The sequence below is a fragment of the Rutidosis leptorrhynchoides genome, chromosome 8 (assembly GCF_046630445.1).
Source record: "Rutidosis leptorrhynchoides isolate AG116_Rl617_1_P2 chromosome 8, CSIRO_AGI_Rlap_v1, whole genome shotgun sequence".
Lineage (NCBI taxonomy): Eukaryota > Viridiplantae > Streptophyta > Magnoliopsida > Asterales > Asteraceae > Rutidosis > Rutidosis leptorrhynchoides.
Window position 1 is genome coordinate 273,059,460 of NC_092340.1, and position 27,789 is coordinate 273,087,248.

Sequence of the window (27,789 nt, forward strand, 5' to 3'; positions counted from 1 at the left end):
TATTATGATTAATATTTAATTAATTAATTAAATACTTATGTTATATTAATTATATCATTTAAACTTATATTAACTTTAATAATTCATTTTAATTTAATTAAACTTATGTTATGACATAATTAGACATATTTAATTTTAATAAACTTTATAACTTACATTATTATTACAACTTACACTTTTAAAATTAACGTTGACTATGTTTGACCAAGGTTGACTTTTGAGTTGACTTTCGGTTGACTTTGACTTTCAGTTGACTTTTGTTGACTTTCTAATTAAGGAAACTTTCCTAACTTATAAACTTTCCAAAAATAGCAACTTTCTAAATTTGGAAACTTTCCAAAAATAGAAACTTTCCTAAAATAGAAACTTTCCTAAAATAGAAACTTTCCAAAAATGGAAACCTGCTAAAAATAGAAACTTTCTAAAAATAGAAAGTGTGTGTCCGTAAGGTGTTCCGATCAAACCGATGCATGCTGAGTATTGTTCTATGACTACTTGCAACATGTACAATAGCTATTATACTAAGACTTGACCAAAGTTAGTTATTTATATCGACCTGCTTTATTTATAGGTCGGCGTTGTGATCATTCCTGATCACTGTACTCCATTTGCTGTTCGCTTATTTGTGTTGGTTACTTTGTTACTATTAAGGTGAGTTATAGTCCCGTTTTTACATACTTTTCAAAGTATATTTTTGGGATGTGATTATATGCATTTTATTTCACGTTTAGACACAAGTGACAATTAAATTTAAATTATTCATTGTGAGTTGGACAAAAATATTCCCTAGTCTGGTAACTGTAATCACTGGTTTCTACTGGTGAACGCGAATCCTACGGATAGATCTATCGGGTTTGACAACCCCATTTTGAGCTAGTCGCGCTAGCAATTTATAATCGGAATGTTTAGTACTTCGTATTTTGTTGTAGATACACTGTCCAGTGTATATTATTATTGTAATTGGCAAGGGTAAATAAAGGGTTAAGTGGCTACCAGGTGGCTCATTGATAATGGAATAATGTTTAATGTTTTCTAACATTTTTAAATCTTGTGGTCTAAAGTTTATTCAATTATTTAAACCTATAATTCACTCAACCTTTGTGTTGACAGTTTACTCGCATGTTTTCACAGGTACTTGAGTTTATGTGATGCTTCCGCTGTGTTTAGAAGAGTCTGCATGCATTTGGGCAGATGTTAATGAAATAATTTATGAAAATTAAGCTTGCATTCTATTTTTGGATAATTTAAACTTGTGGTTTGTTGATAATGTTTTATGTCAACTTTGGTTAATTAATATGTTGGGTTATTTTAAACTACATATTTTTGGTATGCTTTCCTTTTTGGGAAACTTTTGAAATAAAAGAATGCAATGTCGTTTGTTAAATTCATTTATGTTCGATCAAGCTGTGGGACCAAGTGACGGAGCCGTTAAGTGTATTGACGGGGCCATCACAGCTAGGCCCGGTCCGAGGGTGTTACAAATCCGCCCCCTTAAGAAGATTTTCTCCTCGAAATATGGTCAACGTCAAATAAGTGAGGGTAGCGCACCCTCATTAACTCCTCGATTTCCCACGTCATGTTAGTACCTAGACTGTGTCGCAACTCAATCAAAACCATTGGAATCTTCTTTTTCCTCAGCTTGTTGATCTTCCGATCAATCATGCGTATTGGTTTCTCTACAAGTTTCTTAGTCAATTCTACTTTCAGATCTTTTAACGGAAGAACCTGACTTTCATCTTCGACTTTACACTTTCTCAATTAGCACACGTTGAAACTTTCGTAAATTCTGGCTAACTCGAAAGGAAGATCAAGGGTTACAGTTTGATCATTCAAAATCTCTTGAATTATGAATTGTTCAATACACCTCGGAGCTAGTTTGCCACATTTACCCAATCTAATAACGCCATTTAAGGGAGAAACCTTTAAGTAAACCTATTCGCCAACTGAGAATGTTACCGTTCGGCGTCGCGAATCGACATACATTTTCTTTCGGTCTCTAGCGGCTTTCAACTTCTCGCGGGAAATTGTAACTTTTTCGGTTGTTATCTGGATAATTTCGGGACATGCAAACTGTTTCTCACCTGCTTCTAACCAACAAGTAGGAGTTCGACACTTGAGACCATACAACATTTCATACGGTGGCATTCCAATACTCGAATGATACGAATTATTATAAGCGAATTCTATTAATGGAAGATGTGAATCCCAAGAACCCCCATATTCCAGAACACACGCTCTCAACATATTCTCGAGTGTCTAAATCATTCGTTCGCTATGACCGTTTGTTTGTGGACATTAAGTTGTACTTAGAATCACACATGTACCTAAATTCTATTACAAACTGCTCCAGAAGTCCGATACCAATATAAAATATCTGTCGCAAACTATTAATAACAGTACACCATGTCTGCTGACAATCTCTTTTAAGTACAAATCTGCTATATCACTCAAAAAAGTTGTCTCACGAGTAGCTAAGAGGTGAGTACTCTTTTTTAGACAATCCACTATCACCCAGATCATGTCATGTCCTTTCTAGGTTCGGGGTAATTGGTTACAAAATCCATCGCAATATGTTCCCATTTCCATTCAGTAATTTCTAATTACCGTAAATATCCATACGGAGTCTGGTGTTCAGCTTTGACTTGCGCACAAATATGGCATTTTTTGACAAAATTATCAACATATGTCTTCATTTTCGGCCACTAATACAGAGTTTTAAAATCTCTATACGTCTTTGTACTACCCGAATGTACTAACAATCAGGACTTATGTGCTTTTATAAGGATTAAATCCCTTAAGTCTTTAAGTAAAGGCACCAATATTCGGTAATTAAAGGTCTTTAACCCTATAAAATCATCTGCTCTTCTTTTGGTCATTAGCTAAGTCTTTAAATATTCTTCATTTAATGCTTCACGCTGTACAATTTCCAAATGATCAATTAAGTCAGACACAATCTCAATTCTCATAAATCGGACATTGTCGACTGTTTCTTGTGACTCAAGACATCAACGACCACATTTGCTTTACCCGGATGATATATGATATCACAGTCATAATCCTTAATCAACTCCTGCCATCGACGTTGGTGCATATTCAGTTCTTTCTGTGAAAGATATATTAAAGACTTTTATGATCCGCATAAATCTCACAATGTGTCCCATATAAATAGTGTCTCCAAAGTAATAGGGCAAAAACAACTATAGCTAGTTTTATGTTATGAGTATGATAATTTCGTTCATGGTCATTTAACTGGCGTGAAGCGTAAGCAATAACTCTGTCTCTCTACATCAAAACACAACCATACCATTCACGCATTACAATAAACCGCAAAGTCTTCTGACCCCTTTGGCAAAGCTAAAACCGACACTTAGCACAACAATTACTAAAGAGTTTTAAAAGCCTTTTCTTGTTCATAGTCCATCGAAAGGCTAAGTCTATTCTGGTTAACTTATTCAAAGGACCCACCATTTTCGAAAAGTCTTTGATAAACCGGTGGTAATAACCTGCTACATCCAGAAAACTATTGATTTCTATCGGAGTTTCGGTGAGTTCCAATTCATTACTGCCTCTATCTTATACTTATCCACTTTAATACCCTGTTCACAAATCACATGACCCAGAAACTGCACTTCTCGCAACCAAAATTCACACTTAGAGAATTTTGCATACAACTGTTCCTGTCTCAGTAGCTCTAATACTAACCTCAGATGCGTAGCATGATCAATTTCTATTTTTGAATATATTAAAATATCATCTATGAAGACTATCACAAACTTGTCGAGGTTTAGTCGGCACACTCTGTTCATTAGATCCATAAATAATGATGGCGCGTTCGGTAACCTGGATGGCATAACCAGGAATTCATAATGACCATATCTCGTTCTAAAGGAGGTTTTCGGTATGTCAGTCTCTGCAACACGTACTTGATGATACCCTGACCGTAAATCAATCTTTGAAAAGTAAGACACACCCTGTAACTAGTAAAACAAGTCATCTATCCTCAGCAATGGATACTTATTCTTTATTATTTTCTTGTTTAAATCACGATAGTCTATAAATAAAACCGGAGCACCCCACAATGAAGAACTAGGTCGAATAAACCCCTTATCTTATAGTTCATGGATCTGACACATCATTTCTCAGATTTTTGATGGAGTTAATCGGTAAGGAGATTTTTCTACTGGCATGGCACCTGGTACCAAATCGATCTTATATTCTACTTCTCTCACCGGAGGCAAACCAGGTAATTCATCTGGAACACTTCGGGAAATTCTGATACAACCGGAATGTTAGATATATGTTTCTTCTCCTTCTTAACATCAATCACATAAGCTAGAAATGAGTTGCAACCCTTAGCTAGTGCTCGCTTGGATTTCATTAGATAAACCATATGACAGTTAAATCCACCGCGCTCTACAACCTGAGACCCATTGGTAAGAGGGATAGAAATAATCTTCTTGTGGCACTTGATACTAGCCCTATTCAAACTTAACCAGTTCATGCCTACGACTCCGTAAAAGCTAGGTATAAGCATCACCAAACATCAATAGGGAAACTATGGCCATCAATCTCGATGGTAGCTCAAGACATAAATGATGTGACTAGAATTGATTCATCATCAGCTACCGCTACCCTTAAAGGCTTATCTAGTATTCTAACAGGCAACTTCAACTTATTGTAGAATCCTAAGGACATAAAGGAGCGGTTCACCCCAGAATCAAACAACACACGTGATGGCAAGGAGTTAACCAAGAACATACTGGTAATGACATCATCGGTAGCAGTTGCAGCGTCTATCATCATCTGAAATGCCCTTGATTTCGACACCGGAGGGTTCTTCCTTTTCTACCTGGCAGTAGAAGTGAATGATCTTTAATTGACGTTAACCTTGCCCCTGACACCGTCTCAGGGTTGCTTCTGGACTCTGATGGACAATGTGTTGATCTATGACTTTCCTGGTAATAGTTCCAATAAACATAAGCTTTATAAGAATAGTCATTCGATTCGTGACCTGCAACTCCACACCTTAAACACCTTCTTGTTATCGGGGAACATGGCCTAGAGTGATTTGATTTACAGACATAACACCAATCCTTTTGATTCGAACTTGACTCGCTCATACCCAATTTACCCTTCTGTTTATGGCCACTTGACTTCTTAGAACGATGGCTAGATTGTAGACTTAACGGTTGACTTGATTGATAACTTGACTGACTGTCAGATCTTCCCCTAAATGAATCGCTTCCTACGCTTGCGCTTCTTGCAGCCTTAACAACACCTTCGATAGCCTTTGCCATTTCATGGGCTTGAGATAGAGTTAAAGCAAACCTTGCAACCGTTCTATATTATGGTTTAATCACCCTCACAAAATGCTGAAATTTGTCTTTCTCATTAGGTGCGCATTGTTGTACAAATCTTAACCTGGAAGTAAAATCCCGAAAAACCTCATCAATGGTCATATCATCTGTCATTTTCATACTCAAGAATCCAGTTTTCAACCTTTCCATCTCATATTTAGAACAGTATTGTTCGCAAATCTTAGCATAAATTTGCTCCCAAGTTATTTGGTTGAATTGATCATTGGGCAGGTAAGTAGTGATAGAATCCTACCACTCCATGGCTTGACCTTTCAGCATATGACTAGCATACAACACCCTCAATTCAGGCTCACACTGACAAGCATCCAAAGCACGCTCAATTTCTCTGAGCCAGTGAAACGTCATTGTAGGGTTTGAATAACCACTATATTCAGGGGGTTTACGGTCGAGAAACTGCTTGTATGTACTCTTTTTTTTTATCTCAAACATTGAAGGTTGAAAGATAGACATTTGAAATGGGTACATCACTTGGTTAGAAAAAGGTTTTTTGTTTTGAGGTGGCATCTGATTTGGTGGAGGATATTGATATTGAGTTTGTGGAAATTGTTGCTAAGATGTACTTCCATACTGCGTGTAAAGGGTTGGAGGAACTGTTGCATTCAACGTTGCAGTATTAGGGTTCGGTTGCACTTGTTGTTGTTGTTCAAACTCTCTAATACAATCACGAGCTTCCTGAAGTTGACATTGAAAATCAAGTACCTCCTAAGGCGTCCCTTCCTCTGATGACACATGTACATCCTCTTCGGGGCTTTGAAAGTTCCGGGGGCATTGAGGCTAGTAGCATTGTCTTCGTTATTTGCCATTTCTGCACTACCACAAAATCTCACACCGAAGCCTAGTATAAAACCTATTAGCACCTACCAACTAACATAAATCATGTCCTAACATTCACTTAACACATCCCCTTGTGTGTTATGTTTGACATGACGTTCATAGCATTGGAACGTGAATTCAATTACAATGTACATGCCAAACCTATGCTCTGATACCAACTTGTGACACCATAAAAAATATTCTAAATACACAGCGGAAGTGATAAACACGATTACTTAAAAAACACAACCACTTAAGTTATTAGATCATTACAGAATTTCGAGTGTCACTTAATACTATTAACAAACTACTTATTTATACAAAAATCCACATCAGAGTTAACTCCATGTTAGTACATAACACCAACATGCCCATCTTCTCCCAAAACATCCTATAAGAGAAGCTAACAACCTGGAAGGAGGAGATGGAGGGGTTAGCACAAAGCTAAGTGAATGGCACTAACAATAAAAAATACTATACAACATATCTATACTACATGTCATACATCTACAACATATAAAACCACTAGTGATGTCACAAGAGACTCTAGCGGCCTGACCAAGCCTAACTAGCATGGTACAAGGATAACTAGCTATTCTATACTATGCATTAACGGCTAGTCTCACTCACCGGATACCAGCAACAGCTCAGTTATCTAACTCTGAGCATCTTCCTTGTTCTTATCGCCTGAGAATAATTTAAACCAAGTTAATATAACGCTCTTAATCAAAATTAGATAGACGGGCAGCATAACGGCTAAAAACTGATACTTAGCATAAGAATTTTCCAAACTGCCAATTTCGGTAGGCAGTCATAAAAAATTGGTCGACTGTCTAGACAGTCGATCGAATGTCTAGACAAACGGTCAACTGTCCAAAGATAAAATACCGACTGTCTTCCAAAAGTTCAACGGTCGACTATCTAGAGACAGTCGGCCGACTGTGTTATTGAGCTGCACCAGCAGCAAAGTTACGGGTTTGAACAAAAATCACCAAATCTCGATCCTGAACTCGATTTTGACCTCAAAACTGAACACAACTTGTTTATAAAACCTTTTGGGACATAAACCCACAAGTATTACATCAAAACAACACACAATTTGGACAAATTGACACCAAAACCTACTTTTAACCAAAACCTAACTAAATCCATAAGAACTCACTAATTTGGACATGAAATCGACAGATTGTTACCTTGTTAGATTCACAATGACACAAGGAACAGATTTCTTACACAAATCAAGCTCCAAAAACGAGATTGGATGATTAGGGTTTCAAGATGAGATGAAGTTAGGTACGAGAGTGTTAGAAAGAATGAGAATGAAGTAGATACATACACTTATATGGGTTAAAACCCATACCCCACAGCACATGGGTATTTACCAGTTATTTGATATCTAGCGTACCTCATTAGGCGGCCCTAACGGAGTCCAAATTTAATAAACAAACATGTTTTGTGACCCTTGTCACAAACTGGTCTTAACCTAACAATAAAATAATTATGATTTATAATATATAATTAAATAAAAGCATATAAAACACACTTAAACAAATCCTAAGGGCAAAAATAGTAATCTTACAGCTAGGCCCAGTTCGAGGGTGTTACAAAATGATTTAATTTTGTCAGTTTCGAAGCACCTGAAGGTTGTTTGTGTTGTTCTTAATATTTACTACTCGCCATACTCTTTAATATGAGAATTTTAGAGGAAGCTTTCCAATTTAATGCAGAGTTCCACAAACGATCTTGATGGGAATAGTTAGGAGGTTGGCACTTTTTAAGGTTTCGAGGGCTGGGTTTGAGCATCTTAGAGGGAGTATTAGAGGTCGATTGGGAGGGATTAGGGTAGGGTTTGTTTATCTTAGTAAGGTTAGAAGAGAACGAATGGGATTGGGTAAGACTTGGGGAGGAAGGATTGGTTACAGGGACACGATGTTTGGTACAGGTTTTGGAGGAATTATGGTTGTTAATTTTGGCATAACGAAAGTTATCGAAAAGGTTATTGGGCTGGGAAGTGGGCTTTGGGTTGGGCTTGGGGGTAGAGGGATATTTGAAGGTTTAGGGTGGATAATGGGTTCATTTGGAAGGGAAAGGAAAGTGGGTGCAGTGGGGTCGAACTCAAAGGTGGGCTCAACAGGTTGGATCTTGAAAAAGGTTTGAGTTAGGGGAGGAGAAGTTTTGGAGTGGTTTTGTTTGTTGGGGTTTATTGGGCGTAAAGAAGGGGATGGTATGGGCTTATTACTAGGAGTGTCGGGTTCAAAAATTCTAGTGATTCTAACTAGGCTTATGGGGGTATCATCTTCTTTTCTTTTATGCTCATTTAAGTCAAGGGTATTTAGGTTTGAGACAACTTGGGCTCTCGATAATGGGGAGTTGGGCTCAATAGGTTTAAATGGATTGAACATACGAGTTGGGGTTGAGGAAGGGATAAGGCTGAGGGAAGTGGTTTTTCTTGGCCCACTAGTTGGTAGGGTAGGCCCATCATTTTTATCACTAAGTGTGGGCCCAGTTCAGTTATTGGAAGGGTTTGGTGGGGTATTAGGGTTAGGACTTTTGAATTCCACGAACATTTATTTTGGTTGGTTGATTTTGAACCTGACAAATTGGCTGGCTTGTCAACTGAAATATTCCCCGGAGCGACATCATTATTGTCATATTTAAACTTTTCCCTTTTTCAAAGCAACGTAACGATCGGTCGTCCACCATGGTAGGGTTAGGGTTTCCGTTTTTTATAGCGGTACCGTCCATATTCATCAGAAATTCCATCTTCAGTTCCGAATCACTATCCTTAATAAATTTGATGTCTTCACTTTCATCCGAGTACCATGCACTATAAGCATCATCTGAACTTAAATCAAGCTGGACGGTATCCCATAACTCTTCCAAAACTTTGACATAAATTATAGTTGAGTTCACCTTGACTTTAACCGAATTATGTAGAAATTTTGGACCCCTAACCTTGATGAGAACTTTACCTGCAATTAGGTTTTGATTTGCAACATCTATGGAGCAATTCTTTGTATCAAGAACTGGACCATACCAACTAGCGATTTTTTTGAAGGTGTTTTCGTCCCAACATGTGACCGATACTCCGTAAATGCTTAACCATGTAAGTCTGTGGGGGTTAAGGAATGATGGAGATCATTTATGGAGGCTCGTAACCCAATGTTTGATGTTATGATTTTCTTTCTGCAGGATATTATCCACCGATGTGATTGAATCGAAAAGAAACATTACCTCGAAACCCCCTAGACACTTGATCGAGAAGTTATTGAGGCCCTCTTCTTTAGAAAGGGTTAGGAGGTGTTCGGGGGCACTGATTAAAGATACCTTGCCGATAAGTGCATAGCTAGGGATCTTGTCATTGGCTGAAACATTATCCAATGTAATAGTTCTGCTATCATCTATGTTGCATCCCGTGTTATTACCTACAACATCAGAGGAACTTCTTACATCACATCTGGAATCATTCGGGGTACGATGGTGGTTGTTGTGTTGTTCTTTCTCGTGGTTTGTCGTGTTGCTAGTGGTGTTGGGTTTTCCTATATGTGGGGTGTCATTGAAATTCATCCGGTGTGGGCTTCTATCATTTACCTTGTACACTCTTAGATTGTTACCTCCAACTTGAATACTACTTAGTTTTCTTCGGAATTCTTCTGCATCAGTGATAAGCTCATATCTCACAAAGACAAATATTTGGCCATGACTTTCTTGCCATGTACACATCTTTTACCACCCCATGTTTCTTGAAGAATCTCCAATGGTCTGCTACAATCCAGGTTAATGGAATGTTGAAGAAGAGAAATGATGTAAGCCGGGGATCATTTCGGAGATCGATGGACCTCATAGAATGGTACATGTTAGCCTTCACGTTGTTGTAGCCTCCATTCGCCATCGCCGCGCTCCTCGCCGCACCATAACCTAAAACTCTCTCTCTCCAAATGTTCTCTCTCATTGATCTCTCTCTCTCTCTCATGTCTCTCTAAAAGTACTTTAGTTACTAACTAGCTGGCGAACGAGTTTCTTCAAGGGTATCTGGGTCCCCATTTACTTACGAACTATTGGGTAAACGGGTTGTTCCACGGGTACTCGAGGCTCTTTCGGGTATATGGGTCGGGTAATCGGGTATATGGTTCGAGTAATCGGGTTTATGGGTCGGGTATATGGACTCGGGTCTCTTTCAGGTACACGGGTCGGGTAATCGGGTTTGTGTCTAAAATCATCCCCGAACCCGGACCAGCGAAAAAATTAAAAATCATCTTCATACCCGGCCTTAAACCCATTTAACCGATTCGAACCCAGCCCAAAATAATCGAGTTTCTCCATCGAACACAGGTTTTTTTGTCATCCCCAATCACGAAGGGAGTATAAAAGTTCAAATTATATATATATATATATATATATATATATATATATATATATATATATATATATATATATATATATATATATATATATATATATATATATGATGTCAAAGCAGAGGGGTATAAAATACTATTAAATTTTAGCAGAAAATACTATTAAATACGATACAATTTTACACAAGATATTTATTTATTTATAGAATGGATATACTTAAACCTTGCTACAACACTTATAGGCAGTGTACCTAATCGTACAGTAGTGTAGTTTTTAGTAAGTCCGGTTCGTTCCACAGGGAAATTTTTAAACAAAGCTCAACGCTATATTAGTTTACTTTTATAAAAATACAAATATATATAAGTGATATTATTATTATAAAGGGGGGTTTTTACCGTTTAATGACCGGTTTGTCGATTTTAAAACTTTAGTCGCAGTTAAAACCTAATGTAAAATATAAAATAAATACAAGACTTTAAATTAAAGCGTAAAGTAAATAACGATAATGAAATTGCGAATAATAAAAATGCGATAAAATTAAATTGCGATAATTAAAAGTACGATAATTAAAAGTGCGATTAAATAACAATAAAAGTGCGATAATTAGAAGTGCAATTAAATATAAAATAAAGGAAATAAAATATGAAATAAAAGAATTATGCTTATTTAAACTTCCGTAATCATGATGTTTGACGTGTTGATTTTAGTTTTATGCCCTTGGGTTAATTGTCCTTTGTCCTGGATTATTCAATATGTCCGTCTGGTTTTTGTCCATAACAGTCCATCAGTCATAAATATAAATTGCAAGTGTCCTTGACAAATTATTATTATACCCGAAGTTAAATATTCCAACTAATTGGGGATTCGAATTTGTAACAAGGTTTTAATACTTTGTTTAATGAATACACCAGGTTATCGACTGCGTGTAAACCAAGGTTTTACTACTTTGTTAACAATTACACCAATTACCCTTGAATGTAATTTCACCCCTGTTTTAATTATTCTAGTGGCTATTAATCCATTCCCGTGTCTGGTTAAATGAACGATTATTCGTACATATAAATACCCCGCACATCGTGTCCGATCGAGTGTATATGGTTATTTATAGGGACGCCCAATTGTAAATCTTTATATTAACATTAACAAACTTTCATTTAGTTAAACAAATATAAAGCCCATTAATAGCCCATAGTCTAGTTTCCACAAGTGTCGTTCTTTTGTCCAAACCCCAATTATGGTACAAAGCCCAATTACCCAATTTTAGTAATTAGCCCAACATCATGATTACTTCGTTTTAAATAAGCATAATAATAACTTAGCTACGAGACATTAATGTAAAAAGGTTGAACATAACTTACAATGATTAAAAATAGCGTAGCGTTACACGGACAGAATTTCGACTTACACCCTTACAACATTCGCTAACATACCCTTATTATTAGAATTATAATTAAAATTAAAATATAAATTATAAATATAAATATATTTACGTATGAAGAGGAAGAGAAAAAGATGATTAAAACTCGGCACAAAACTGGCTTTATATAGGACCTGACCAGCAATCTCACTCCATGCGACTCGCATGGATTTGTGCCTTTGGCCATGCGAGTCGCATGGCCACCCTGGATCCAGCCAAATTGCTTTGTTTTCTTCTTGCCGACGTAATATAATAATAATAATATATATAATATATAATTATATATAATTATATATATATTATATTATATTTTTGTGCATAGTAGACTAGATATTTTTGGTCCGTTGCGTCGGGCGTTTCTTCTTGGCTCAGGTCCCGGTTCCGGATTTTCGGACGTCTTCGCGTATTATTTTATATCGCGTACTTTGCGTCTTGTAACTTGTACTCTTGTCATTTTGAGACGTTCCTTATCAATATTTTGAACCTTTTTAGTTGTATCTTGTACTTTTTAGCTCTTTGGACCTTTTTGTCTTCAATTTGTCGAATCTGCCTTTTGTCTTCACTTTTTAATATTTAAACGAATATTGCTTGTAAATCGAACAATTGCAACTAAAAGCTTGTCTTTCTTGAGGAGTAATGCTATGAAATATATGTTCGTTTTTAGCATTATCAAATATTCCCACACTTGAGCGTTGCTTGTCCTCAAGCAATATTGTCTTGAAATACTAGAATCACTTCTTTATTCTTCACACTTTGTACATCAGTGATTTCTATACGGCGGTATAAACAATGGTAGTAACGATATGGTTTACAGTCCCACATGACTATAAAAATTTAGATCCATTAAGGAAATTGGATCTTTATGAAAACATTTGATCTTTCGAAATCTAGTTTTTACCCTAGATAAGTTTTCCGGAATAACCCTTTACCGGTGTTTGCAAAATATTTTTGTGGGTTTGGTGGGTTTCAGATTTGAAAATTTTAGCTCAAAACTTGCGGTTTTGTGTCACCCACTTGCTAACCTTGTATTTGGAAAGCACACGTCTAGTTTACTTGTTCCGTATATTACCTTTCGGCAAACTACCGTCCGGTTGTAAAGGAAAGCGTTGAACAAGCAACTGTTAAGGCAATGTCCCGTGACATGCTTTTGATTATGGTCTATAACGTGTCGGACGCAATTACTATCCTTGGTAGGAGCAATAGTAAAGCTCACCCTTATAATTTTTTTCGGTCTGGCACAAGGTCATGTCTTTGACCACTATGCAACCACCGTTCTTACGGTTGACACCCGATTTAGTTCAGGTGACCTAATGAATTCCAGGTGAATTCCTAGGATTTTACGTTCAATGGTAATGAACGCATTGAAAATAGGGTTTTCAGAAAACAAATCGGTTTGTAATTTTGATCAAAATATTTTCTCGTTCAAGCTCGAGTTTAGATATCATCGAATTCCATGAGTTTGTAATTCTCAATCTTTAAGGTCAATCTCTAGGATTGAGTAATATCAGTCTTAAAAGCTGATTTTTAATCTTTAAGGAGATTATCCTTTCTGGGGATCTGATTCATTAGTCTTATCCAGCTAATTTGCATGGTGCCCCCCCATTGTACGAGATAAATCCTTCTCATGGTTAGGATAAATCTGACCACTTGGCGACCCTGTTTAATGCTGAGGTCCGTGGATTTCCAGCTGATTTTAGTGATGACTTTTCTAGATTTTTCGTCAACCTACAGCTGGTCTGAACGACAACTTCATGACCTAAATCAAGAAGCGCGTGTCTTTTTCGGAAGACTTTACTTCCTTTTAATGATGGAATTGATTCATCGTGTAGATCCATCTCTTCTTTTCTTTCATCGGGTAAAACAGTTTAGTTTAGTCCAAAGCAAAAGTATTTTTAGTTATTTGTTACAGATATATGTGACATATTTTTAAAATAACTTGGTAAATTTTCCCACACTTGGCTTTTATTTTCCTTTTTATCGTCCTCTATTCCATTTTAAATGAATTTTAACATTTTCGTTTGTTTCTCAATTTATGTCCTTTCCGAGGTAACAATAATTTCGGTGTTAAAACCTAGTTTTATCGTTCATAAATATGTATAAACATGATTTGAATTCATTTAATTAAAAATTTTGAAAAATTTTACTAGAATTGGGTAGTCAGTATATAAGACTAGGGCTGTTCTTTTTTATCAGAGAGCACTAGATTCTAATACAACTACTGCTTTACTAGTATTTTTAATGGTAACCAAGTGTATAAAGTAAAAATTTTAAAATCCGAAAGAATTTAACCCCTTCCCACACTTAAGATCTTGCAATGCCCTCATTTGCAAGAAATCAGTAACAATTTAAATTATTGAGGGTGATTTGTGTGAAAATGATTAAATTTTTACCAAAGTTTCCAAATATATTGGCGTTTGTTTGCTGAATGATAAATGGTGCACATCATTTGTTCATTCCGTCTTGTTGTTATTTCACATATATTTTGCATCTTGTCGTCAAAATTACTTGCTTTTGCTGAACTTAATGCCAGTCTTTGAAAACGCGTTGTTTTACCCTGTTGTGTACATAAGATAAACTACATACAATACAAATATAATCATACATGCAATTTGAAATGGAACTTTGGCATCTCACTTTCAAACTATAAGAAAAATATTAGTACACAATAATAATAAAATATCAAACATTACATAAACGTAATAAAATGTTAAGTGTTTAAAATAAAAATAAAAATTACCAACTTATCTCTACTGATCAGGAGGTGGGTTAGGAGGAAAATTAGGATATGGATCCCAATTCATGTTCGCGTCCGGGTTCCATGGCTGATTATAGGTGAACTGGTATGCTGCGTCATAATCATATGAATCATAGGGTGGTCTCATTTCTGGCTGATGTGCGGGATAGTATGCGGGTCGGGTCGGATAATACATCTCGCCAGGCTGCAACTGGCTTATAATTTGGCGCTGATGATAATCCCATCGGCCATGCTCTCGTTGCCGGGAATGCTCGTAGTCATTCCGGCGTTGCCATGCCTCGTACTGCATATGCCTATCATAGTTCGTCATGTATTCATCCTCCATACGAACGCCTAAATCAAGAGCAGTCTCCCGAACAACTCCTATAATGTTGTTCGCCTCCTCCATCTCGTCATCCGCACCTCTTTCTACCTGTCACTGAGGTCCCTCATATCGATATACCCGACCACGTCTCATCAATAATACCCTTGCACCGTGATAAAGGTTTGAACTTATAGTTTCACCTCCGTCCTCTATTTCGTTCATTGGACCCCCTTGGTGCTTATCTACACCTAAATACTCTCCAATGAGAGTAATGAAAATACCACCACCTATAATACTCCCCGATTTCATCCCCGAAACTACATTAGCGAGATAATAACCAACACAATAGGGAATGTTAACGAAACTCCTCGGGTCTCTAATACACTTGAGGTAGAACAAATCGTTTACGGTCAATTTCTCCTTATTCCTACCCCTTTGTGTAATTGTGTTTGCTAAGAATCTATGAATCACCCGGAGTTCAGCTCTGTCTATATCTAAGTATGTATGATTTCCACTGGCGTGAAATTCATTAAAGTGGGACATACGCCTCCAGACAGCGTTAATATCAAATTCCCTATCTACCCTTTCTCCTTGGGCAATCAGGCTATTACAGTCGGGGCTCAAAAGTTCAGCAGGGGTGTAAATCTGTAAGGCCCTAGCTAAATCTATCATGGACATTCTGTACATGCGTCCACCTAACAGAAATCTAATAAAGCTTCTATCATCTATCCTCCTAACATCACTGTTTAACTTAATAGTACTAAGTAATTCTATACACCATTCCCTATATATGGTTCTACGAATGGAAAATAGGCGCATCCAATCGTTAAACTGAGAATTACCATACCTTTGCACCAATAATTCCCGAATCGGTTCGGCAAGGTCAACTGTTTCCAAAGGTACCCAGTCAATTGCCCTTGGCATTTCAACAACCTTAAAGTAGAGAATGTGCATGTTCTTTTGATAATCTGGATACCTTATCCAACATCGATCAAATCTCAGATTTGGGTGTAACTGATCTTCATTAATGTCTAAACTCAGAATCCTTTGATGTGGAGCGAATTGACGAAACTGATTCATGAATAATTGATCTTGATCGTGATATGGAATATGTTGCTCCTCCTGTTCTTCTTCTTCTTGTTGCATATGTTGTTCTTGTTCATGAAACATTTCCGGTTCGGGCTCTGGTTGCCTAGATGATGATGCTCCTGAACCTCCAGTATCGGCTCTCTGTAAAACACATTAAACACAAAAATTGTGCATCCAAATATGCATTAGTGTTAGCAAAATAATAACTTGAAACAATTATGATGACATGTTCAATTCATAACACATTTTATACACATTTTCTTAACAATAACAATTCTACAATTTTACATACGAAAATGTGTACAATGTTTTATCACATTTAAACTCTTAAACATGTCAACAATAATCATTATAGCAATTAAACACTTGTTACATGGCATTCAAATCAAACTAGTGCTCATTTTCATATTTTTGTCAAGTCTATACTTTGTCAAATAAACATATACGAAAAATGTACATCAAGTTCATAAGCATTTATCTCAAATAACATGCCAAAATAATCACTACTAGCAATGAAACAAGTTTCAAATGGCCTTTATATTAAATTATCCAAGTTCATGAATTTTTAGACTTAAAAAGTCCACTTTAATTCTCAAAAACATGTTTAGGCTCAAAGTTTGGATCAATTAACTACCTAAACATGTTACACTACTTAATTTAGCAACAATTCATGACAAAAATCGGCCATAACCTGTTTATATCAAAAAGCCCCAAATTGCTCAAGAACACAAACCCTAGATTCTTAAAAATTTGAAGTTTTTAGCTTCAATTCATGTTAAATAGCTTCTATCTAGGATATACATGCATAATATAACAACAATTTAGCTCTAATTACACCTAAATTTAACAAAATCAAAATATAAATTTTCTAGCTCAAGAACACAAAAATTCGAATTTAAAGAGATTAGGGGTGAAATCTTTACCTTTCTCCTGAAGGGGTTGAGACTACTGAATCTAGGCATGATTATTGTGAAGTTTTGCAAGAATTTTGATGAAAAATGATGAATTTTTGAGAGGGTTTTGGAGATGGTTCGTGTATATGTATGTGTGTTTGTGAAAAAGAGCAGCTCGCTGGATAATTTGATCCTGTCCAGTTTTTAACAGCCATGCGACTCGCATGGATTATGTCTTTCCCCCATGCGAGTCGCATGGGGGTATTTTCCAGGTTTTGTTTGTTTTTTTTTTTTTTTTTTTTTTTTTTTTATAAAAACCTTATACTTTTAAAACATAAAATTTAATAAAATTTAAAAATTTTGTTTCTTTTTAAGACGAGGTCGTTTCGGGATGATGCCCTAGTCCGTCCCTCGACAAAATTTTAAAATTTGTCTTTTTGTAGCGATTGTTTTAAAAGCTTAGATTTTTGGATTTTTTAATTTTTTTTGGCATACTTTAAATCAAAAAGATTAAAAATAATGATAATAAAAGTTCTCGTCCCTCCCTCGGGTAAAGCAATTTCGGTTCAAAGACCTAGTCTTCAACTTACGACGAATTTTTAAAAATCATATTCTTAACTTGATGAGATAAAGTAAATTTTTGTTTTTAAATTCACACAACTTAAATATAAAATTCAAAATTAATATTAAAAATTCACACCAAACTTAAAATTTGAAATGCATAAAATTAAAATTTTATATTTTAAAAATTAAAAATTCACACCAAACTTAATTTAAAAATTCAAATATTTACAATTTTAAAAATATTGTTTATATAAAGTTTACAATATTAATTTAAGGTTTAAATATTAATTTTAAAAACATGGTAAAAATAAAATTAAAAATCTTTTTGTCTTTTTATCCCACTTTAATCAATCAAATATTATCAAAAATATGCGCCCCTCTTTTCGGTAAAGTAATTTCGGTTCCAAGACCTAATTTAACTCATGACGAATTTTTGAAATATTTTGGGTTGATTGTTTAAAGATATTTATACCTTAAGAATAAACGTTAAATTTCGCAGTGATGTAATAAATTTTTGAACGATATCAATAATTTCGGTCGCCAAACCTAATTTTATTCAATACCAATTTAATACTTTTTAGCGAACAAATTAGCGTTTATTATCAAAAGGTTAAAAATAAAAATAAAAATAAAAACTGTACAGACATACCTGTGAAATAGATTTCTTAGTTATATGATCTATTATATTCATAAGATAGTCGGTTTAATTGGTTTTCCATGGCTGCATAGGCGTAACCTCGAGCATTCATTGTCTTTTCTTCTAAACATATGAACGGTCCGTCTCTGCATAAAGTAACAAATTCGGTATTTGAATATGTTTGATTATTTGAACATTTACCTCCATGTGACCATTTTCCGCATTTGTGACATCGTTCTAGGTGTCGTGCTCTTTTTTTCGCTGCGGATTTTGATTTTCCTTTACCAAATTGTAACTTATTATCTTCGCATCTGGATCCTTTTCTAACTCCGTCCATTCTTTCTCTGATTACTGATACTAATTCACTTGGTAGTATGTCATTATTTCTTTTAGTGATCAAAGCGTGTAGCATTAGACCATGGTTTAGTTCACAGGCAGTCTTCATTTTGTAAAAACCTAAAAAAAATAAAAATTCAGAATGGGGGGAGAAGACTAGTTCTTTAGGGTCTGCTAGGGAAAGACCATACGTGTTCCATTTTCGAGAACTACACGAAAACAGACAATCTAACTCTAACAGAAATACATATTATCCTTTAAAGACTTGATTCTCCCCACACTTAGTTAGCTGTGGTGTCGAAATTGTGAGTAACTTCGTTGTCGACTTCCATCGGACCATGTATGTAATGTTTAACTCTGTGACCATTAACTTTAAATTCAATCCCATTTGAATTTATTAATTCTATCGTTCCGTATGGGAAAACTCTTTTGACTATGAATGGTCCAGACCATCTTGATTTCAATTTTCCAGGAAATAGCTTGAATCGTGAATTGAAAAGAAGAACTCTGTCTCCTTCTTTAAATTCTTTTGAACTTCTGATTCTTTTATCATGCCATTTCTTCGTTCTTTCTTTATAGATTAACGAATTTTCGTATGCTTCATGTCTTAATTCTTCTAATTCATTTAGTTGACTTAATCGTAGACGTCCGGCTTCATGTAAATCAAGATTACATGTCTTCAAAGCCCAAAATGCTTTGTGTTCAATTTCTACTGGAAGATGACATGCTTTTCCATAAACAAGTCTAAAAGGTGTGGTTCCAATTGGAGTTTTGTAGGCTGTTCTAAAAGCCCAGAGTGCATCCTCCAATTTAATGGACCATTCCTTTGGATTTGATCCTACAGTTTTCTCTAGAATACGTTTTAAAGCTCGGTTGGTATTTTCAACTTGTCCACTTGTTTGTGGATGATATGCGGTGGAGATTTTATGAGTTACTCCATATCTTTTAAGAACTTTCTCAAGTTGATTATTACAGAAATGAGTACCCCGATCACTTATTAAAGCTTTCGGTGTTCCAAACCTTGCAAAAAGACGTTTTAAAAAGTTGACTACAACTCGTGCATCGTTAGTTGGGAGAGCTTGTGCTTCCGCCCATTTAGATACATAATCAATGGCTACGAGTATATATAGATTATTATGAGATTTTGGAAATGGACCCATAAAGTCAATACCCCAAATGTCAAATACTTCACATACTTGGATGACATTTTGTGGCATTTCATCGCGTTGACTTATTTTTCCGGCCCTTTGACATGCATCACAGGATTTGCAAAGAAGGTGTGAGTCTTTGTAAATTGTAGGCCAATAGAATCCAGCTTCATAAACTTTTCTTGCTGTTAGTTGAGGCCCATAATGCCCTCCTGTTGGTCCTGTGTGACAATGGTTTAAAATTTTACTAGCTTCATCTCCAAATACACATCGGCGTATTATTCCATCGGGACAACTTTTAAACAGATGTGGATCTTCCCAGAAATAGTGTTTTATATCACTGAAGAATTTCTTTCGTCTTTGGTACGATAATCCTTTTTCAAGGAATCCACAAACTAAGTAGTTTGCATAGTCTGCAAACCATGGGATTTCTTTATAATCTATCTTCAATAGATATTCATCAGGAAAGTTGTCTTGTATGGCCGATTCATTTAGAACTTCTAATTCGGGATTTTCAAGACGAGAAAGATGATCAGCGGCGAGATTTTCTGCTCCTCTTTTATCTCGGATTTCAATATCAAACTCTTGTAAGAGTAAGATCCAACGGATTAATCTTGGTTTAGCATCTTGTTTTGAAAATAGGTATCTAAGAGCAGAATGGTCGGTATAGACCACCGTTTTTGCTAGAACGAGATATGATCGAAATTTGTCAAAAGCAAAGACAATAGCAAGGAGTTATTTTTCAGTAGTTGTATAGTTCGTTTGTGCTCCTTGTAACGTCTTACTAGCATAATATATAGGTTGAAATCGTTTTTCAATCCTTTGTCCTAAAACGGCTCCCATTGCAAAATCACTTGCATCGCACATTAGTTCAAATGGTAGATTCCAATTTGGTGTTATCATGATTGGTGCATTAGTGAGTTTTTCTTTAAGAATATTAAAAGATTTGATACATTCATCTGAAAAGATGAATGGCGCATCCTTTTCTAGGAGTTTATTCATAGGAGTGGCAATTTTAGAAAAATCTTTTATGAAACGTCGGTAAAAACCGGCATGCCCTAGAAAACTCCTAACTCCTCTAACATTGGTGGGATGTGGAAGTTTAGCAATTACATCTACTTTAGCTCTATCCACTTCAATTCCTTCTTTTGAAATTTTATGTCCAAGAACGATGCCTTCTTTAACCATGAAATGGCATTTCTCCCAATTAAGTACTAGATTTGATTTTTCGCATCTAATTAGCATTCGTTCCAGATTAACTAGACATGATTTAAATGTATCACCGAAGACTGAAAAGTCATCCATGAATACTTCCATGCATTCTTCTATCATGTCATGAAAAATCGCCATCATACACCTTTGAAAGGTTGCAGGGGCGTTACAAAGTCCAAATGGCATTCTTTTGTAAGCAAAAGTACCATAAGGGCACGTGAATGTGGTTTTCTCTTGATCTTCGGGTGCTATTGGAATTTGAAAATATCCGGAAAATCCATCTAGAAAACAATAGTAACTATTTCCGGCTAATCTTTCCAACATTTGATCTATGAAAGGTAAGGGAAAGTGATCTTTTCTGGTGGCGTCATTTAATTTTCTATAATCAATACATACACGCCATCCTGTTACAGTCCTAGTAGGAATAAGCTCATTTTTCTCATTTGTGATGACAGTCATGCCACCCTTCTTAGGTACGCATTGAACTGGGCTTACCCATGGACTATCAGAGATTGGATATATCAAACCTGCATCTAGCAGTTTAATAATCTCTTTCTTAACTACATCTTGCATATTAGGATTTAGTCTTCGTTGGCGTTGCACATACGTTTTATGACCTTCTTCCATAAGGATTTTATGTGTGCAATACGAAGGACTTATTCCTTTAATATCATGAATCTTCCATGCAATGGCTGGTTTATGAGCTTTCAACACAGAAATGAGTTGTGATTTCTCATTTTCAGTAAGAGAAGACGATATTATTACAGGTAATTCAGATTCACCATGTAAATAAGCGTATTCCAAATGGTTTGGAAGTGGCTTTAACTCTAATTTCGGAGGTTCTTCTATCGATGATTTATATCGATATCTGTCTTCTTCTTTTAGCATTTGAATTTCTTCTGTTGTTGGTTCATATCCATTAGCTATAAGTGTAGCTAACATTTCAGCTTCATCAATTGGTTCATTACCTTCTCCTAAAGAACATTCTCCTGTTCCTTGTAATTCTGGAAATTCTTCTAATAATTCTGCATGTGCATCTATAGTTTGAATATAATAACATGTATCATCTGCAGATTGTGGTTGTTGCATTGCTCTATCAACTGAAAAGGTAACACTCTCATCCTCTATACTTAGGGTCAGTTTCTTACCGAACACGTCTATCATTGCTTTAGCCGTGTTTAAGAATGGTCTTCCTAATATGAGAGGAACTTGAGAATCTTCTTCCATGTCCAAAACAACAAAATCTACTGGAAATACTAAAGTACCAACTTTAACTAGCATGTTCTCCATTATCCCTCTAGGATATTTTATTGATCTATCGGCTAGTTGTATGCTTATTCTGGTTGGTTTCAATTCTCCAAGGTCTAGTTTAGCGTATAGTGAATACGGCATTAGATTTATACTAGCACCTAAATCTGCTAATGCTTCTATTGAACTAAGACTACCCAGAAAACATGGAATTGTGAAACTTCCTGGATCAGATAGTTTTTCTGGTATCTTATTGAACAGCACTGCTGAACAATTTGCATTCATAGTGACAGCCGAGAGTTCTTCCATTTTCTTTCTATTCGTGATTAGATCTTTCAAGAATTTAGCATATCTTGGCATTCCTGAAATCACATCAATGAAAGGAAGATTTACATTTATCTGTTTAAACATATCCAAGAATTTGGATTGCTCGGCTTCAAGTTTTTCCTTCTTCATTTTACTCGGGTAAGGAAGTGGTGGTTGGTATTGTTTAACATAAGGTTTATCCTTAACTGTGTTATCTTCATTAACCTTCTCAACTACCGGTTCTTTTTCCTTATCTTGATCAGGTTGTGGTTCTTGTGGAGTAGGAATAGTTTCATCAGAAGTTACAGGTATTTCAGGTGGTTTAAGTGTTGTACCACTTCTTGTGGTAATAGCTTTAGCTGTTTCATTCCGGGGGTTAGCATTTGTATCGCTAGGTAGACTTCCCGGTTTTCTTTCACCTATTAACCTTGCTAGGTTACTTACTTCTTGTTCCAGATTTTGAATAGAAGCTTGTTGATTTCTAAATGCTTGAGCATTTTGTTCATTGGTTTGTTTCTGAGATGTGAAAAACTGCGTTTGAGTTTCAACTAGCTTCGTCATCATATCTTCTAAATTCGGCTTTTTATCATCGGTTTGTTGCGGTGGTTTGTTTTGAAAATTCGGTCTTTGCTGATTGTAAGTATTGTTGGATACTTGTTGATTGCTAGGACCTTGTTGGTTGTTGTATGGAATATTTCGGTTATAATTCTGGTTTTGATTGTAAATCGGTCTTGGCGGTTGATAATTATTCTGATAATTATTTCCAGGCCTTTGGTTTATGTATGAAATATTCTCTCTTTGTTCCATTGTTAATTCAATACTGAGACAATCTTTTGTCAAATGTGGTCCTCCACACTGCTCACAACTAATTCGTATAGCATGAATATCTTTAGTCATCTTTTCCATTCGTCTCTCGAAAGCATCTATCTTTGCGGAAATGGAATCTAAGTCATGGCTAGAATCGGCTCTAGCTGCTTTAGATGATCTAATGATATCTTTTTCTTGGTGCCACTCATGTGAGTGGGAAGCAGTATTATCAATAATTTTGTAAGCATCAGTTTCGGTTTTCTTCATAATAGAACCACCAGCTGCTATATATATGTCTTTTCTTGTAGTGATGTCGCATCCTTGGTAAAATATTTGTACTATTTGACAGGTGTCTAAACCATGTTGCGGACATCCTCTTAGTAACTTTCCATATCTTGTCCACGCCTCATATAGAGTTTCATTTGGCTTCTGTGTGAACGTAACAATTTCTGCTTGAAGTCTTACGGCTTTAGATGCAGGAAAGAATTGTTTAAGAAATTTGTCAATTAAAACATCCCATGTATCGATCGCCCCTTCAGGTAACGATTCCAACCAATCTTTGGCTTCTCCCTTTAAAGTCCAGGGAAATAACATGAGATATATCTGTTCATCCTCCACTTCTCGTATTTTAAATAGTGTGCAGATCCTATTAAAGGTACGTAGATGTTCATTTGGATCTTCCTTCGGCGCACCACTAAATTGGCATTGATTAGTCACCATGTGTAGAATTTGTCCTTTGATTTCATAATCTGGCGCATTAATGTCTGGATGAGTAATTGCGTGACCTTGGCCAGTGCGTTTAGCTCTCATTCGGTCTTCCATACTTAAAGGTTCCAGGTTCTCCATAATTGAATTTGTTGAATCGGTATCACTAGATGATTCTGATTTAATAGTTCGTTCCTCAACAATCTCTGTTTGAATGATTGGTGGTTCCGGAGGAAAGTTTAGTGGTTCAGGATCTACGAACCGTTCCTGAATATTTTCTGGATTCTCAATTGTGAGGTCGGGTTCAAAAAATGGATTATCGGAAATTTGAACTGAAGTACTTGGTCGACTGGATGACGATTCTAAAGAAAAATCAACGGCGGTTATATTTGTTAAACGATGTCTTGATCGAGTTACAGGTGGTGAACGTACAAAAGGTGATGAACGTCTTGCTCGGTGCATTCACTGAATATCCTATTAGTTTTAAAAAGGAAAGAAAAATTATAATAAGTTATCCAATCAATATACTTTTCTGATTTTGCCCACGTTTCGAATAGCCAAAAGATGCAGCAGAGGGGCAGGATTCGTTTGGTCTCAATATAATTGAGGACTGTTTGGCTCCAATAACCCGGTCCACGTACAAATCCAACTATTACTACGAACCAGAAAATTTTGATGTCTATTAATTTAACTACTTAAAATAAATTTTCGTAATTTTAAGAAATTTAGATAAGAAGTAGAATAAAAATCTATGTCCTAAAACTAGAATAGCGAGAAATAAGAGAGAAAAAGAGTTCGTCGAAAAAGGTCGAAAAAGAAAAAATGGTTGAAAAATAAAAGGTGACGGAAAAATAAAAGAAACTTATAAAAACTTAAAAATACTTAACTAACCTAACCTTATTACTACAACTAACTTAAAATTATAATCGCAAATTGAAATTACTAATTGGAATGATAATTGGTACATAGTAAAAGATCTAAAAATATTAAAGCTTACAGGAAAAACTAAATCCCAAATGGAAATAACTTAAAAAGAAACTAAAACTTAAAAAGGCGTCGCAAAATTGTAAAGCACCTAAATCTTAGTCTAAAGAAAAAGCACTTAAGGAATTTTACGGCAAAGCCTAAAAATCTAGGAGTAAAAATAACTATAGCAAAAACTAAGTTTAAAATTAATTATGAGCTAAAAATATAAATATTACGCTACAACGATTAAAAAGGGACAAAATATAAAAGTTATAAAAAGTTATATAAAAAAAATACAATTTTTATTAAAATATTATTTTTATATTAATTATATTAAAGTATTAAAGTATTAAGTTTTAAATATAATAAAACTAATTAAAAGTAATTAATTAAACTAAAAACTTAATTAATAATAATAAAAATCAAATTAGGGTTTAATTATAATAATAATATATTATACTCCGTAATAAATGCGTTATTAGGGTTTGTTTGTGGCCCTGTCAGACCCCTCATGCGAGTCGCATGATTTAAGAGGGTGGGTTATGCGAGTCGCATGACTGAACTGGACCGGTTCAATTTGACAGGTCACGTAATATTTAATATTTATTTTCTTTTTTTTTCTGTTTTATATTTAAAATATAAATATATATATAATTAAAATAAAACTTAATTTTAAAAACTAAAAATAAACTTAAAATACTTTATAATTTTGTAAAAATAAAAGAAAAACTTAAAAAAAAATATATTTAAAATACTTTTTTTTTTTCGATTTTAAAAGCTTTTTTTTTTTATATATTTTTTTATTTTTTAAAAATATAAATTTTACCAAAACTAATTATAACTTAAAAATTAAAAATATGGCGTTTCGCTTCGGCGTTCCCCGGCAGCGGCGCCAAAAATACTTGATGTCAAAGCAGAGGGGTATAAAATACTATTAAATTTTAGCAGAAAATACTATTAAATACGATACAATTTTACACAAGATATTTATTTATTTATAGAATGGATATACTTAAACCTTGCTACAACACTTATAGGCAGTGTACCTAATCGTACAGTAGTGTAGTTTTTAGTAAGTCCGGTTCGTTCCACAGGGAAATCTTTAAACAAAGCTCAACGCTATATTAGTTTACTTTTATAAAAATACAAATATATATAAGTGATATTATTATTATAAAGGGGGGTTTTTACCGTTTAATGACCGGTTTGTCGATTTTAAAACTTTAGTCGCAGTTAAAACCTAATGTAAAATATAAAATAAATACAAGACTTTAAATTAAAGCGTAAAGTAAAATAACGATAATGAAATTGCGAATAATAAAAATGCAATAAAATTAAATTGCGATAATTAAAAGTACGATAATTAAAAGTGCGATTAAATAACAATAAAAGTGCGATAATTAGAAGTGCAATTAAATATAAAATAAAGGAAATAAAATATGAAATAAAAGAATTATGCTTATTTAAACTTCCGTAATCATGATGTTTGACGTGTTGATTTTAGTTTTATGCCCTTGGGTTAATTGTCCTTTGTCCTGGATTATTCAATATGTCCGTCTGGTTTTTGTCCATAACAGTCCATCAGTCATAAATATAAATTGCAAGTGTCCTTGACAAATTATTATTATACCCGAAGTTAAATATTCCAACTAATTGGGGATTCGAATTTGTAACAAGGTTTTAATACTTTGTTTAATGAATACACCAGGTTATCGACTGCGTGTAAACCAAGGTTTTACTACTTTGTTAACAATTACACCAATTACCCTTGAATGTAATTTCACCCCTGTTTTAATTATTCTAGTGGCTATTAATCCATTCCCGTGTCTGGTTAAATGAACGATTATTCGTACATATAAATACCCCGCCCATCGTGTCCGATCGAGTGTATATGGTTATTTATAGGGACGCCCAATTGTAAATCTTTATATTAACATTAACAAACTTTCATTTAGTTAAACAAATATAAAGCCCATTAATAGCCCATAGTCTAGTTTCCACAAGTGTCGTTCTTTTGTCCAAACCCCAATTATGGTACAAAGCCCAATTACCCAATTTTAGTAATTAGCCCAACATCATGATTACTTCGTTTTAAATAAGCATAATAATAACTTAGCTACGAGACATTAATGTAAAAAGGTTGAACATAACTTACAATGATTAAAAATAGCGTAGCGTTACACGGACAGAATTTCGACTTACACCCTTACAACATTCGCTAACATACCCTTATTATTAGAATTATAATTAAAATTAAAATATAAATTATAAATATAAATATATTTACGTATGAAGAGGAAGAGAAAAAGATGATTAAAACTCGGCACAAAACTGGCTTTATATAGGACCTGACCAGCAATCTCACTCCATGCGACTCGCATGGATTTGTGCCTTTGGCCATGCGAGTCGCATGGCCACCCTGGATCCAGCCAAATTGCTTTGTTTTCTTCTTGCCGACGTAATATAATAATAATAATATATATAATATATAATTATATATAATTATATATATATTATATTATATTTTTGTGCATAGTAGACTAGATATTTTTGGTCCGTTGCGTCGGGCGTTTCTTCTTGGCTCAGGTCCCGGTTCCGGATTTTCGGACGTCTTCGCGTATTATTTTATATCGCGTACTTTGCGTCTTGTAACTTGTACTCTTGTCATTTTGAGACGTTCCTTATCAATATTTTGAACCTTTTTAGTTGTATCTTGTACTTTTTAGCTCTTTGGACCTTTTTGTCTTCAATTTGTCGAATCTGCCTTTTGTCTTCACTTTTTAATATTTAAACGAATATTGCTTGTAAATCGAACAATTGCAACTAAAAGCTTGTCTTTCTTGAGGAGTAAT